The 14230-nt window shown below is 38.8% G+C and overlaps 1 long non-coding RNA gene across 2 annotated transcripts in view; it reads left to right on the top strand.

The window, feature by feature from the left end:
• Positions 1-14230, top strand: part of LOC110828983 (uncharacterized) — a 239085-nt gene that overhangs the window by 179312 nt on the left and 45543 nt on the right. The gene's annotated exons all lie outside the window — the stretch shown is intronic.

The following is a 14230-nucleotide window of genomic DNA, read 5'->3' as shown; positions in this document are numbered from 1 at the left end:
TTACCAAAGTTTCAGAGGTCATACTGCCTCCGTCATCAGGGCGGTGAGTATGAAGATTTCTGTCTTCTGGGTTGTTGCGCTGTGTAGTCTGGTCGATGTTTACCAAAGTTTCAGAGGTCATACTGCCTCCGTCATCAGGGCGATGAGTATGAAGATTTCTGCCTTCTGGGTTGTTGCGCTGTGTATTCTGGTCGATGTTAACCAACGTTTCAGAGGTCATACTGCCTCCGTCATCAGAGTATGAAGATTTCTGTCTTCTGGGTTGTTGCGCTGTGCAGTCTGGTCGATGTTTACCAACGTTTCAGAGGTCATACTGCCACCATCATCAGGGCGATGAGTATGAAGATTCCTGTCTTCTGGGTTGTTGCGCTGTGCAGTGTGGTCGATGTTAACCAACGTTTCAGAGGTCATACTGCCTCCATCATCAGGGCGATGAGTATGAAGATTCCTGTCTTCTGGGTTGTTGCGCTGTGCAGTGTGGTCGATATTAACCAACGTTTCAGAGGTCATACTGCCTCCGTCATCAGGGAGATGAAGATTTCTGTCTTCTGGGTTGTTGCGCTGTGTATTCTGGTCGATATTAACCAACGTTTCAGAGGTCATACTGCCTCCGTCATCAGAGTATGAAGATTTCTGTCTTCTGGGTTGTTGCGCTGTGCAGTCTGGTCGATGCTAACCAACGTTTCAGAGGTTATACTGCCACCGTCATCAGGGCGATTAATTGTGGAGTTGGAGGTAGTTCAGTTTTGTTCTCTGTATGTGAAAGCGGCTCTGTAATGACGGCCTATTGCCATGACAACACAGCAGATAGCGAATAATCATTTGATTGTCGTGTAATTCTATTGCAACTCGTCGTTTCCTGATTTGCTGTCGTGTTCAAGTGAGAACTATGGTAATTTGATTTGGCTGACGGATAAACATTTTCTTTCTTCGTGGAAATTTTTATTTAGTGTCCGTGTTTATAAACGCCGAGTTTGCACTTTTTCTGTCCTGCTTTACTGATACCAGTGTACGTGCTGCTCAGTCATTAACTGAAAGAGTTATTAAAACGGCGAAGTAAGCAATTTTATTGTATTTAACTGCTTTTGGTTATCTGTGATTTTGCTGAACCCCTCCATAGAGTCTTAAAATTACCCATTTTAATCCAGCTTCAATCTTTAGAACCTATTTATCTAAGATCCATTTAATAATGTTATCCTATCAAAGTCGACGTCCGGCTATATATAAGCCTATAGTTAGCGTCTCATACCCTTTGAATAAGAGACACGTTTGTCCTTAGAGCTGTCCTGAACGCGGTGGCGAACAGAAAAATCGCTGTCTCTACGAAGAATCTAAACCCATCCGTCCACATCCAAGCTCCCACGTCTCAAATAATATTCCCTTATTCATATACAAAGTCTTAGTGTGTTCTACGTGACTGGACCGCCCCAGTTACTATATTCATTCGCCCCAACAAAACTATATTCTAACGAGTACAGGTAACTTGTACCAGACTACGCGGCCGTGCAACCCAGAAGACAACCATCTTCGTGCTGTAGGTCGTGAGAACATGAAATCCTACTTAATAAAAGTCTGTGGGGAGGTGACTCCTCGCTGCATTCGGAGACTCGAATCCCTTCGTAAACGTTGGCGTACTTCTGCCAAACTAAACGACGCTACAAGGCAAAGGCAGCCATTTTTATACTCGTGAGAACCTAAAATCCTACAAACTTCAAGTTTATCGTTTCTCGTAATTCGTCTTTCAGTTTTAAGCATTTTGATCAGAACTTTGTTCTCAAAATGAATACGTTTCTGAATAAAAAAACCTGTAATCTTGTTTCCAGGGGAGTCAGTGTTTTACGTAACTTTAATCTTGAAGTTCAGTAAGAGTTTGCAGAGATTACGTTTGTAAGACGATCGTCAGGATACATTAAAACTAAGAAATTTTATAAGAACCAAATGTAAACATTTACAAGCAAAACTTCATAGATATGAAAATAATTTTGTTTCGGCACGACCATCAAACACAATGTCATAGAATTATAAAACAAAATTAATTAGCAACCACACAATGGAATGAAGACGGACAGAAAGCCCGCTTAATACAAGATCAAAACAGATCAATTTTATTGTCCTTTGTTCTTGAAAGAATAGAGTGATGTGAAAGTTGTATTTCTACAAAAGAAGCAGTAAACGGGATTAAGTACCTAATAATTGCTCCTAATATGTCTGAGTATTTGTCTTGGGGTTGTCCGTTGTAAGAATTAATTGATAAAGTGTTTTCCAGCTCTCCAGTTTACGTGAATAAAGCACGTGTTATATGCAATTTGAATATACCAGCTTTTGTTCATATTTACATTTAGCTGCATAACAGTACTTATTATTTATTTATTTATTTAGTGTTCTGTCTGACGACAGGTCCATATGAACAGGATCCTTCCATCCTTTCCTCGGACTGGGACCTGTTCATATACGTTCTTGGCAGATGATCTAGAAGTGGTTTGCCATTGCCTTCTTCTGTGTGTGAGTGGAGTAATTGTTGGGATGCCACGGAGGAAAACTCCGTGTTGCCTAGACCACGGCCTTGCCCAACACAAGTTATAAATTCGGGCACCGCCGGGAATCGAACCCGAGACCCCAGGATTACAAGGCCAGCGTTCTAACCGCTAGACCACCGTGGCCATCATTTATTTATTTATTTATTTATTTATTTATTTATTTATTTATTTATTTATTTAGTGTTCTGTCTGACGACAGGTCCATATGAACAGGCTCCTTTCATCCTTTTCTCGGACTGGGACCTGTTCATATACGTTCTTGGCAGATGATCCAGAAGTGGTTTGCCATTTCCTTCCTATAACAGTACTACAGAACATGAAATAGGCTGCAGCTTGAAGCTCCTTTAAATTACCAAATAATATTAAGAAACATATCATTTTCATTAAAAGATTAGTGGACTAATTATGTACAGGAAATCAGTCCCTCGTCACACATGGGGACCGAAAATCTGGAAACCTATATTTATGTTCCCGAAATCTCTAGTTGTTGAGTACTGACAGGGTTGTAATGATGTTCTGCATTTTGGAACATCCTGTTGCACACTGCAACATGTCACTGTCCCTTCTAGCGTCAAAATTATATCAGACCCTGCTGGGAAATCATTCATGTTTATGGCGCGATAAGATCAAATTTATAATAGAATGTTTGCGATTAATTTGGTAAATTATTGGACAGGCGTGATAATAAGCGGGACCCCGTCTCCGGTGTAGCAATCACACGAATGTTTCTATCAATCACTGATCTTGAGTTAGTGTGTCCAGCAAATTGCATTTGTAGCCATTGTTCCTGGTCTACCGAGCTCTTAATTTGAATTCAATTTGTGTAAAATTCAGATTTTATTACTTTAATTTATACATTTAGATAAACTGTTCAGTCCCTGTTTTAAAATTCTGTGCTGGATGTGCCTTTGTGTCCATGATCAGCGAAATTTTATATCTCAACTACTTCACGCTTCGACTGCTTTAACCCCAATACGTACTGCATAGAAGGCAGTGTCGTAGGTATGACCGATTTTTAAGCAATATCCAGGTCCCTCCCGAAAACTGAAACTCCATCATCCAGCGACTTCATCGACTTAGCTGTCACTAACTGAACGACTCCATGGTACAGAATTTCTCTCTCGATGTTTTAACCTGAGGTTAAAGAAATCCCCTGCATTAACGAAAATAAGATATTTATTAAGGATTGGTAATTATACTCCGTCCTGACTTTTGATTATAATATATTCCTCTAAGATCTGTTTTAATATTTTTTCCTATGTTATCGTGTCTGTTAACTAAGCAACTTTTTCGATTTTTCCGACTTAAATTTTGCATGAGCTTATCATTCTTAAGATATGTTTTAGATTGCCGTCTGTTTTATCTATCATCATCAAGTCTAATGATATTAAATGAGGTTTCCAAATTGTCATGTTCTTTATTCTGTAACGTTCTCTAGTCTTTGTTACGTCATATACCTTCAATCCTTCTAAAGCCCTCTGAATTTTCTTCTGGAACACCTTCAATAGATTATAAGCTCTATTCTGAAAGTGAAATGCCAAGTTACTTATTTATGCAAAAACAACCTGTAATATTATAGATTATCACAGTGCATTTATTTTAGTCTTTAGATAGTTAAACACACACCAAAGGGAATTAAAATATCCCTACAAAATCCGAAAACTAGTCAGTAAAAAAAAAATATAATTTTTGAATTACAGTAAATGCTGAAAGCATTTGGAAATAAAATGTGTCCGGTATATAAAGTAAAAGTCCGGTGTACGTACATTTGCTGGTGAAGGTAATAAGTACTTTGTCAAATGATACAGACATAAAAATTATTGTGCTGCTATTACAGGAACTTGATTTCCACTTCAGGAAGCCTTCGAAAAATAGGTCGAAGTATGTGTTTGCTCTGACACGAAAAAGTTATTTTGCTGAAGTTCATACTGAAACCTCAGAACTTCCACTTAGTTCTTTTCTTGCAGAAGGTTTTGATACACTTCTCGGTCACCATGGTCCGTCGACTGGCTGTAAATCTAACTTAGAATTTAGTTGATTTCGATCTTCCTTATGGGAAAACTTTCGGCGTCTGTTTTAAAGTTGTCCTCGTATAAAGTGTCCCTGTTCATTGGCAGGAAATAGCGCCGCATTAAATTGGAATGAACGAGATTCACGCACTGTGAATGTCTCTACATAGTTTCCAGTTTTCTTTTATACTTCCCTTGCTTATTCCACGCTTTCTTGATTACTTTGATTTCTTGCACTCACAACTGATCCAACTTACTCTTTTTATTTTCAGGGGGTTTTTTTGTTTTAAATTTCTGTTGGTATCATTTATTTTTAATTCTTATAGCATTTATTTTCACGTGTATTTTTACATGCGTGAGTTCTCTATTACTCTCACTGCTTTCTATGCATCAGTATGTTGTTTCTAATGTTGACTCTCTTTTTAAAATTCAATTTTGTTCTTTCTCCAAATTTTTTATAATTTTCGACTTTATTTTGCTTGCCTAAATTTCATGAAATCTTACCTGTCATTTAAGCCATCTTTGTTGTTCACTTATCTATTTGCAACGCATTATTTTAAGCTTTACGGCGTTCTCCTCTGACATTGTCTAATCGACTCTGAGTGTATTCGATTACCTAACGACGAGCTCCGACGTCCGTATCTTCAAATGACAGGATGATTTGTAATGAGAAGCGAATGTGTGTAGTTTATTTGAGATACAATCAAATAATTCGTCTCGAGTTATAGCAGAAATCCACAAAATAAACGTCAATATTTTCGGCTAGCCTGAAAACAAGCTGGATTTTTAACTACTAATCGCAGTGCTTTCGATATTTACAAGATTTGACGTGCTTCTGTATTAAAAACTCTTTTTTAAACGGAAGCATAAAACCACTCTTTGGGACGATCTGTCTGCTACTTTATATTGATATATTGATATTTGCAGGAAAACGAAGTTTTCAGTCTTTGATGTGATACGCATTTGTTATGTAACCGACGTTTCTGCGGTGAAAGGAGCTCAGGAAACATCCTCGAGCGAAAACGGCGACCAATAGGACCACTTGTCGGCTTTATCTATTGATGTTGTTTTGTGAAACTAATGAATTCTGAAGGGCGTGTAAATACCTGGGCAGTCAAGTGCATGACTTGCATACCTGCATGCACCAGAGCATTTTGTGGTTTTGTTCATGTAGCAGGGGTCAATTGGCTGTCGGCTTTTATAATACGTTTTAGCTAATCCTGTGGCATCCGCGGTTTTGTATGGCATTTGAAATATTCAGACACGATGCGGCAACATTACATGCTTTCAACATGTCTTGCTCTGAATTTCAGGTAAGTTGACGCACGACGCTTGGGTGTTAACCGGTCCGTCCGCCTTGTTCTGCAGACAGAAAATCCCTTTATGCCTTAAAGTGATTTGCTCGTTTCTGTTTTTATTCAGTTACTAAATCTATTGATATGATTATGAAACGAACATCGCTGTCCAAGAACTAGATCTCCTGCTCCGTGTACTTAACGACTCGGGTTCAAGTCTTGGCCCGGAGGTCGACTTAGATTTTTGAAAGATTTCTTTCTTCTGGGTTGTAGTAATTTACCAACATTTCAGATGTCTTGATGCCTCCATCAACAATATCTCTGAAACGTTGGTAAACATCTAAGAGACTACACGGTGCTACAACCCGAATACAGCCTAAAATGCACAAAAGCCTATGGATAGAGCTTTTAGCATGCCTATTTGTATGTCCTTACGTCACGTCTACTTTCAGCTGAGTAACTTAAATTGGTTTGGATTTAATACACTTCTGTGTGTTAATCGCTTTGCATCAGCCCGTGTTTATTACTCGTATTCTTAATCCGTTGCCATCTCTTATTTATTGTTCTGTGTTAAGTGTCTACGACCTTAAACAAGGAAAGAAGAAGAAGAAGATAAAGTTTTAGAAATTAAAACGAGAAGCTGAGAATAGGGAAAACTGGCGAGCTCTTTTTGGGCAGAGCAATGGACCTGTCGTCAGACAGAACACTCAATAATAATAGTTAAGTGTCTGAGAAATAACATGGCCGATTTTACTGCAGTTGGCGACACGTGTCGTGCCTTGCAAATTCCCTGTCCGACTGCGAAGTGGATTAGAGCCGAGAGAACAAAGATTTTCTCTCTAATGGCTCACGTAATCAGCTTTCGTCTACCACCTTGCAAGCAGTCGGCTTTCGATTTCCTGTTACAGAAACAAGCGAAGGTGTGAGAAGTGGCCAGCTGGTCCAGCATGACGCACGGTGTGTCATACAAATAGACTCATGAAACAAACGTTTAAGTAATTTTGTGGCCATTTTGTTTTTAGTTTTTTTTTTAATTTCAAACACTACACTAGACCACTCTATAATGAAATTATAATTTATACTGTTCACCAAATATTATTTGGGGTATAAAGATCAAGTACCGTCAGAGTAATGGGCCATGCTGTATGCATGGGAGAGATGAGAAATGTATATTAAAGTTTGGTATTAAAACGTGAAGGAAGCAGATCACTTGGAAGACCTAGGTATAGGTGGGAGCACACCAGAAATAATCTTTGAAAAGTAGTATATGAAGAAGTGTTTTGGATACAACTGTCTTCGGACAGGGACCAGTGGCAGACTCTAATTAACAGGATAATGAAGGATTTCGTTTCATAAAGGGCGGGCTATTTATTGAATAAATAAGAAATTGTTAGCGTTTCAAAAACCACTGTAGTCTATGTAGTAGTAATCCTGGATCCTACCATGTGTCGTCTTCTGGTGATTGTTTTGCACTTCTCCTTCTGCTTCAGATTGCAATAAGTGAGATTTCAGGTTCTGACGGCACGTATTAAGATGGCTGTCTTCTGGGCTGTTGCCCCGTGTAATCTGGTAGACGTTTACGGATGTTTCAGAAGTGCAATGATGTGGGTAGGAAGCACGTTCGAAACGTCGGTAAACTTCTACCAGTCTAAACGTCGCAACAGCCTTTAAGCGTTTTTATCTTCGTTATCCTTAATGAACTAGACCTCTCGATCTGTTCGAATTATTCGGATTTATGTGTCTGAATCACATTTTAAAACTACGTGCGGTTTATTGCAAACAGAAAATTTTTGTTTAATTTCTGTTATTTTTTCCCCGCCACTGTACAAAGTTAGAAAGTAAAGCTATTACTCTGTACAGCTTCGTTTCGTTCTTGAATTCGGCGAGTTAATGGTCATCGTCACTTTCAAGCCGTGGAAATGACACCGGTATCCATTGGATAGGAGACTGGGTAGACCCCGGAACCTGTCTGGAATTGGAGGCTAGAAAAATAAGTTCTTTGCCTCTACCAGGGATCGAAGCCCGGCTGTATTATGCCAGTTGTGATTCCTAGTGAATGTGCATAGCATATAGGAACGCAGACCCAGTCACACGTCCCTGTGTTATAGGTTTGTTTTTGTCTCTGGATGTGGAAAGTGAGAGTTATTGAAAGTATAGGAATTCAATAAAGAACTGTCAATCAATCAAAGATATGTAACCCTACATTTACATGGGATTTTCAGACTCCTTACGATTCACAATACCTGAATGTAGCCATAGGTTTTAAATGCGACCAGGGTTATTCGAGCACTCTGAAGCTGGCTGTTGTTATTTGATTTATTATTTATTGCCAATATTACCAATTATTTTCTTTAACTGATTGAAACTTATCCTTGACCTCAGATTCTCTTAGCCTCGGATCCGGACTTATTGATCCAACTCTTATCGTGGAAGACTACGAAGAAGAGGAACCAGAGATTTAGCTTTGTAAGTTACTCGCGTCTGCTGTATTCATTGTAAAGCTTATTTACGATGCGAAGTGCACGACTAACTTCTTAATTAAACTCACTGCCTTACAGCTGTTTTACTTACCCAGTCACGATGCTTCGCAGTTATGCCATGTTTCTTATTCTCTCAGTACAAATTAATTACACTTTTCAAGACAAATTATTGTCGTTTTGTGATAAATTTACACTTCAAATTTAAGTCGTGTTGAGTTCAAGATCATTGCTTGATTTTGTTATCTCATACGTGCAGTGTCACTTAGAGAAAATTCGAATCTGGATTTCTGTCAACCTAACATGTAAAGATGGCGACTGGACAATGAAACAACATGTTCGTTGTATAACATGGCCAATCACGGTTTCCTTAAATATTAATTACAATCCACACACACACTACAGAATATGATCACAGACTGAACGTTAGAAGCTGACAAAGAACTGAACGCAGTATGTGTGTATCCCATTAAGGGTGACGTATGACTCGCGTCTTCATGTTGGATGGTAGCCGTCTACGACCATGACGGTAGAATATCCGCCATCAGTCACGCCGCAGGCCCGGGTTCAAGGCTTGAATACCTTACAAGGTATGTGAGGCAAAACGTCTTGACTATCTGCTGAGCAGTCAGCTCAATGGAAACTCGAAGAAATTGTATCACGGAGGTACACGGTTTGGGAAGAGGCTTTCGTAATTTTATTCAGTCCCTCCAGGTGATGTTTTTGAATAGTATCTTGATAGTGGCCAAAATCATATCTTTCAAAACCTTTCCCGGTCATTACACAAAGTCATCTTCTTATCATATTGACATTAAATAACCTTTCCAGGTTTTATAACGTCGCTAAATAATCTCAGTGCTGAATACATTGTATTGTACACAAGCGGATATTCGGTCCCTAGCCATGCGGAAAATATAATATTTAAGTTCTTCGACTTATTTCTAAGCGTAGAAATCTGTCAAAAATCCCAGGTTGTCGACATTATATGTAATTTGTTCGACTCCTAAATTTTACAGAAGAGCACGATAAGCCTGAAATTGTGTAGGTGATGTGGGTTTCCCTTAATGCAGAAGGTAGTAGTAGGATTTGCAGATTTGTATCCCGTTGATTTTGAAACCATTCTTTCCATGATTGATGCTTACTCCGAAAACAGTTTTGTTAAGAAACTCCCTGGTTGTTCTGTTCTACCGGATACGCTGATCCAACCGCTCCTTAATCTCAACTCACTGTGCAGTCAATAACCACCCAGAAGACGTAAGACACTTCACTACTTCGCCCCTTTTTTCTGTTTCTAAAATTCGTAAACTTTCCACTGACTTTACAATTATTCTTGTCTTCAGCCGGAAATTTCACTAGTTTTCACATCCTATGACGACAAAATTCGAATCCTTGATGCTTTCCATCAATTGACCAGCCACGTGAAACTTCTAACAAGTATTAGTCAGTCACTAATCAAAATATTTCTAATATCCGTAATTTTTTCAGTACTGCCACCATTATCTCAGAAAAACTAAAATTATTACCTTTACTTCGTAAATTCCCCTGGTCAGAATTAATTTTCAGATATCGATTCTTGATATAAATTTGGAATTTCTGTATTCCCCATACGTTAAATAAACCCAGTACCTGGTCGGTGCAGCTTCTGAAAATATTATAATAGCCGCATCATATGTAGACCTATACATAACTGAGTGCAGACGCTGATTTAGACACTGCCTTCTATCGAGCCTTTACGCTGCAGTCTCGGAGTGGCGAACTGTACTTGAGGAAATAAATTGATAGACGCTGACGGTATTTACGAGGCTTCCTGTGGAAGAACGATAGCTTTAGGTTAAGTAATCCCGTACCATCAATGGCGTAGCTTAGCAGACGGAAGGAAAACATGCGACGTTCAAAGTCGCGTGTCAGGTGCGCGAGTTCCCGAGCTCCGTCACGTGACGTGATGTGAGTGCCTTCAAGAGGGGCTCTTCATCCAGAGAAGGGTAATTTACAAGTGTTTTGGTTAGGCCACGACTTCTTCCACACTTGACCTGTCTGTCTACTGATGGCTGTAGGTGTTTTTCAATGATATTATTAAAGATGAAATTGAAAGGGGTCGTCATGGAAGTGTTGTGCTCAGAAGGTGGAGGTTACAACCGTTATTAATTGCGATATTTAAGGGATGAGGAAACCGTTGCACCATCGTTTTTCATAGATTTGAAGACTAAATTGAATTTGTTTGTTTGAGATTGCTTACGCATACTTGTGGGAAGTGTTTGTAGGAGGGACACTGGGACTTACGTGGCTGTCATCCCAATTAATACGTAATCATTCAAAGAAGGTATTGTATGCAAAGATATTGTAATCGACTTAGTACGAAATTGTTTTCCACTTTACAATGGTGAAGAAATCGACGAGAAATCACTGGATGTGTAACATAAATAACGAATTACAGTAACTTTTCAGACACCACTATAGTCCAGTGTTTAGCCTACAGTCCTGGTATTTGAAAGACCCTTTATTCCATCCCTAAGGTAGTTACTACAACTACTGATTATTATTATCAATATTATGTGTCAGTATCATGACAGTCACCTGGATACGGGAGTAGATTGATCTGCCGAAACGTCGTGTGTATCAAATTTACTTCATACGAGAGACAGTGTTGATAATGACGTACGTTTATTCTCTAAATAGTGTTATAGCAACAGTGTGTGCATGTTTTGTTCATAATCTGTAACCGTTAACCAATAAGTGGCGATGACAATCCTGACATGTGTCTCGGCACTGATGTTGGTGCTTCAATTCTTCTGCTACATTTTGTAACGCAGAACGCAGTCTGCATGGGGTTCCGCTAATTACGAAATTAACATTGGGTTGCGCTTTATATCGGTGTAGGATGCATGTAATTTGATAGGATGCTTATGGCAGCCAATACATTTGAAGTAAAACGGAAGTGTGAATTTTGCTACAAGAGTAACGCAATTTTGTTTGACCACTCACTTTCACGAAATGCGAGATGCTTTCTCTCAACTAACTACATCGTTACATGACAGCTGGAAACATTCCTTCAGTGAAACATGATCGGAGAGACTGTCATTGTTTTATCTGTTGTATGCAAATGGATACGCAAGTATGGCTTTATGTAGGTAAACTTGTAACGACACTTAAACCATTCATAGTTGCTCAGCTGGTCTAGATATTTTCCGCCTTTTATAGAAACTGAGAGTCCATTCCTACGTTTTCAAAAGCCTGATAACAGATCCTAGCTGAAGCTCACACACTAATTCATTAAAATCCATTTTACTATTATAATTTCATCTACGACTAAAAATTGCATAGACTTTTTTCCTTCAGCCTTTCTGATTAAAATTTTAAAAAACTTATCTTTATCAAAACGCTTTCACGATGGTCTTTACGGTTAGGGGTTGCTAGTACTCCACCACTAACCCCAGCCAAACTCAGACGTTCGTGGAACGCCTTTTCTGGCTGTCCGAAATTATACGTCATTTCCTGCTATCGTTTCTATCTCCGAGCTGTGGGCCGAGACAGAATAGAAGTCTCAGCACATCGCTGAGAGTGTGGAAAAATTCGGTATTGGTTATTCAGGCCACCCACACACCACTATGATGGTGGTATAAGATGAACCTGTAGAATCAGTCAAATTGAGTCAGTGGAAAAGAAACTTGAAAAGGCATACTTGTCTAGTTTATTTTTTCTTGAATATACGAGCCTACATGGCAAGCACTGGCATTTAACCTCGACCTCTGAGAATAAAAACTACCCAAGTATCATAAGACATGGCCTCTAGTTTGACTGTTTTGTGTTTGATCAACGGTAGACAATTTTCGAAGTATTTTGAGAACAAGGTTAGGTATTCCTGTGAGCAATTTATGTTTTGTGAACAACCAGAGTATTATAAAATTTGAATAAGCCTGCTCAAAACTATCTTATTGTAGAGTCTACTAGAAATGTCTTCCTTCAGTCGAGTTTACAGAGTGTTCAACGAATTTCCTGCGTTCATAGAGTCCAAAAGCCCTCTACCGCCACCATAGTAGTCTGCCATTTCAGCACATTCTGTGTAAGTACAATTCAGTCCTCATCGACGAATTTCTGTTTCCAAATTAACATTTCATTAATACAAAGTGGCCCCATAAAGTTTCTTCCGCTGAGCTATACCTCCCACGATTTTTCACACATTTCGTGCTTCACAGAAGCGTGCGGAATGCCACTAACTTCTATTTCGTCTTAAAATTTTAGAGGATACGTAAATTTGAAATTACATGCAGGCATGTGTTTGAAATATGCTTGTTTGTGACATTCACAAATTAATTTGTTTACCGATAAAATTGCGTCAGAGAAATCCGTTGTTCTCTTTAATTCCAAGACACGTGATTCACCTGAAGTTGGGCCTAGAGATCCATTCCCCCCCCCCTTGTCATGGCGTCACTGTACCCCCCGGGGGTTGTCTCGAGGTCGCTGCTGCAGGCACGAGATAAGCCGACGCTGAGTGCTTTTCGATGTCGGTCCTTTTGACAAGTTATTTACCACCTGTGATGTATGTCTCTCACGCACAAAATAAGCTAACTTTTATATAAGTTACCAGGGAGAGGAAAAGAAAGATAGGAAATAAAAGAAAATGTAGGAGAAAAGAAAGAATTTCGCGATAGACTTTCCACGTTCCTCTTTCTTTGTTGTCATTGCCAAAGTTTGTGGGACGAGTTCCCGACGCGAACTCTGCGAAATAAAGAAGTGGTTGTAAGTTTTTCCGGAAACGTAACACTAAGAATAATTTTATCCGATGTCTTACGCAGTCGTGTAACATGGTCTGATGCTCTGTGGAACGAACGTAGGTTGAATGTACTTGAAAACTAAGTTACGGGGGAGAATATTATAACCTAAGAAAGAGGGTGTAACAGAAGGGTGGGAAATGGTAAGGTGACGATATTCATAAAGTATACTTGTCAACGGTTATTAAAATTGAAATCAAATGAAGGATTCCAAGATAAGTGGAAGATGTATAAAGCAAGAAGAGATAACTGGGGATATTTTAGACTGGAATTCTGAAGGAAAAAGACAGCTTGGTCGTTATAGAAGTAGATAAGTAAACATTGTTAATATGGAATTACAGAAGTAGAGTATGAGTCTTAGGAATTACGTGTTAATAGGTAACATATTACAAATTATAATAAAAAGATAGTCAAAACAATTACTGATTGATGTGGATGGGTACACCACTTATAAAGTTTCTTTTTAAGTGAAGATACTTATGCCTGATGAAAGGAAATGTTAAATTATTAAAATGATAGATACTATAAAACGTATTAAAAACATGTATTTCGGAAATTGCTGTTGCACTATGTACCTCAGGGGCAAGGTTTGTCTGGGGTACATGGAAGTAAATACCTTATAAAGTGGTGAATAGATGGGATAATATTAATAAGAGTAGCGAAAGATGGTTCTTCAATGCAGGTATTTTTCTATCCCGCTTCAAGTAAAGAACTTAATACCCAATGTGCTTAAACTCTGTGTTGCGGTATTTAACAAGTGTGAAGATCTGTCTTATGATTCTTTTGTAAAGAAGCCCGGACAGTAATTTTATGGCATTTTAAATGTGATTACTTTCAAGCAGGGTGAAGTGAGTAACAAGTCATGAATACATTCTTGTGAGCATATCAGCTGGGAGAAGAATAATTCTTGAGCTTTGGCATAAATGGGTGGATCATTTTACAGTTAGCCTTATAGAAAGTTTGGTAGAAATATAAACTGGATACGATGATGGTTCCACGGATGATTTTTATGGTAATAGAGATTACCCATTAGACTCCGAAGGAGCATGATATTTCTTGATCTGGTGAAATTGCGCAGTTCTTGCTTAAACTTCTACCGTCTCTGTTTACTTTTGCGACAGTGGCAACTTGTAACCCGTTCCG

This window comes from Zootermopsis nevadensis, unplaced genomic scaffold, assembly GCF_977971745.1.
Source record: "Zootermopsis nevadensis isolate Lab colony 2312 unplaced genomic scaffold, Znev_1.0 Znev_ptg000006l, whole genome shotgun sequence".
Classification (NCBI taxonomy): domain Eukaryota; kingdom Metazoa; phylum Arthropoda; class Insecta; order Blattodea; family Termopsidae; genus Zootermopsis; species Zootermopsis nevadensis.
The sequence above is the reverse complement of the archived record's forward strand: the minus strand, read 5'-3'. Positions and strand labels throughout refer to the sequence as shown.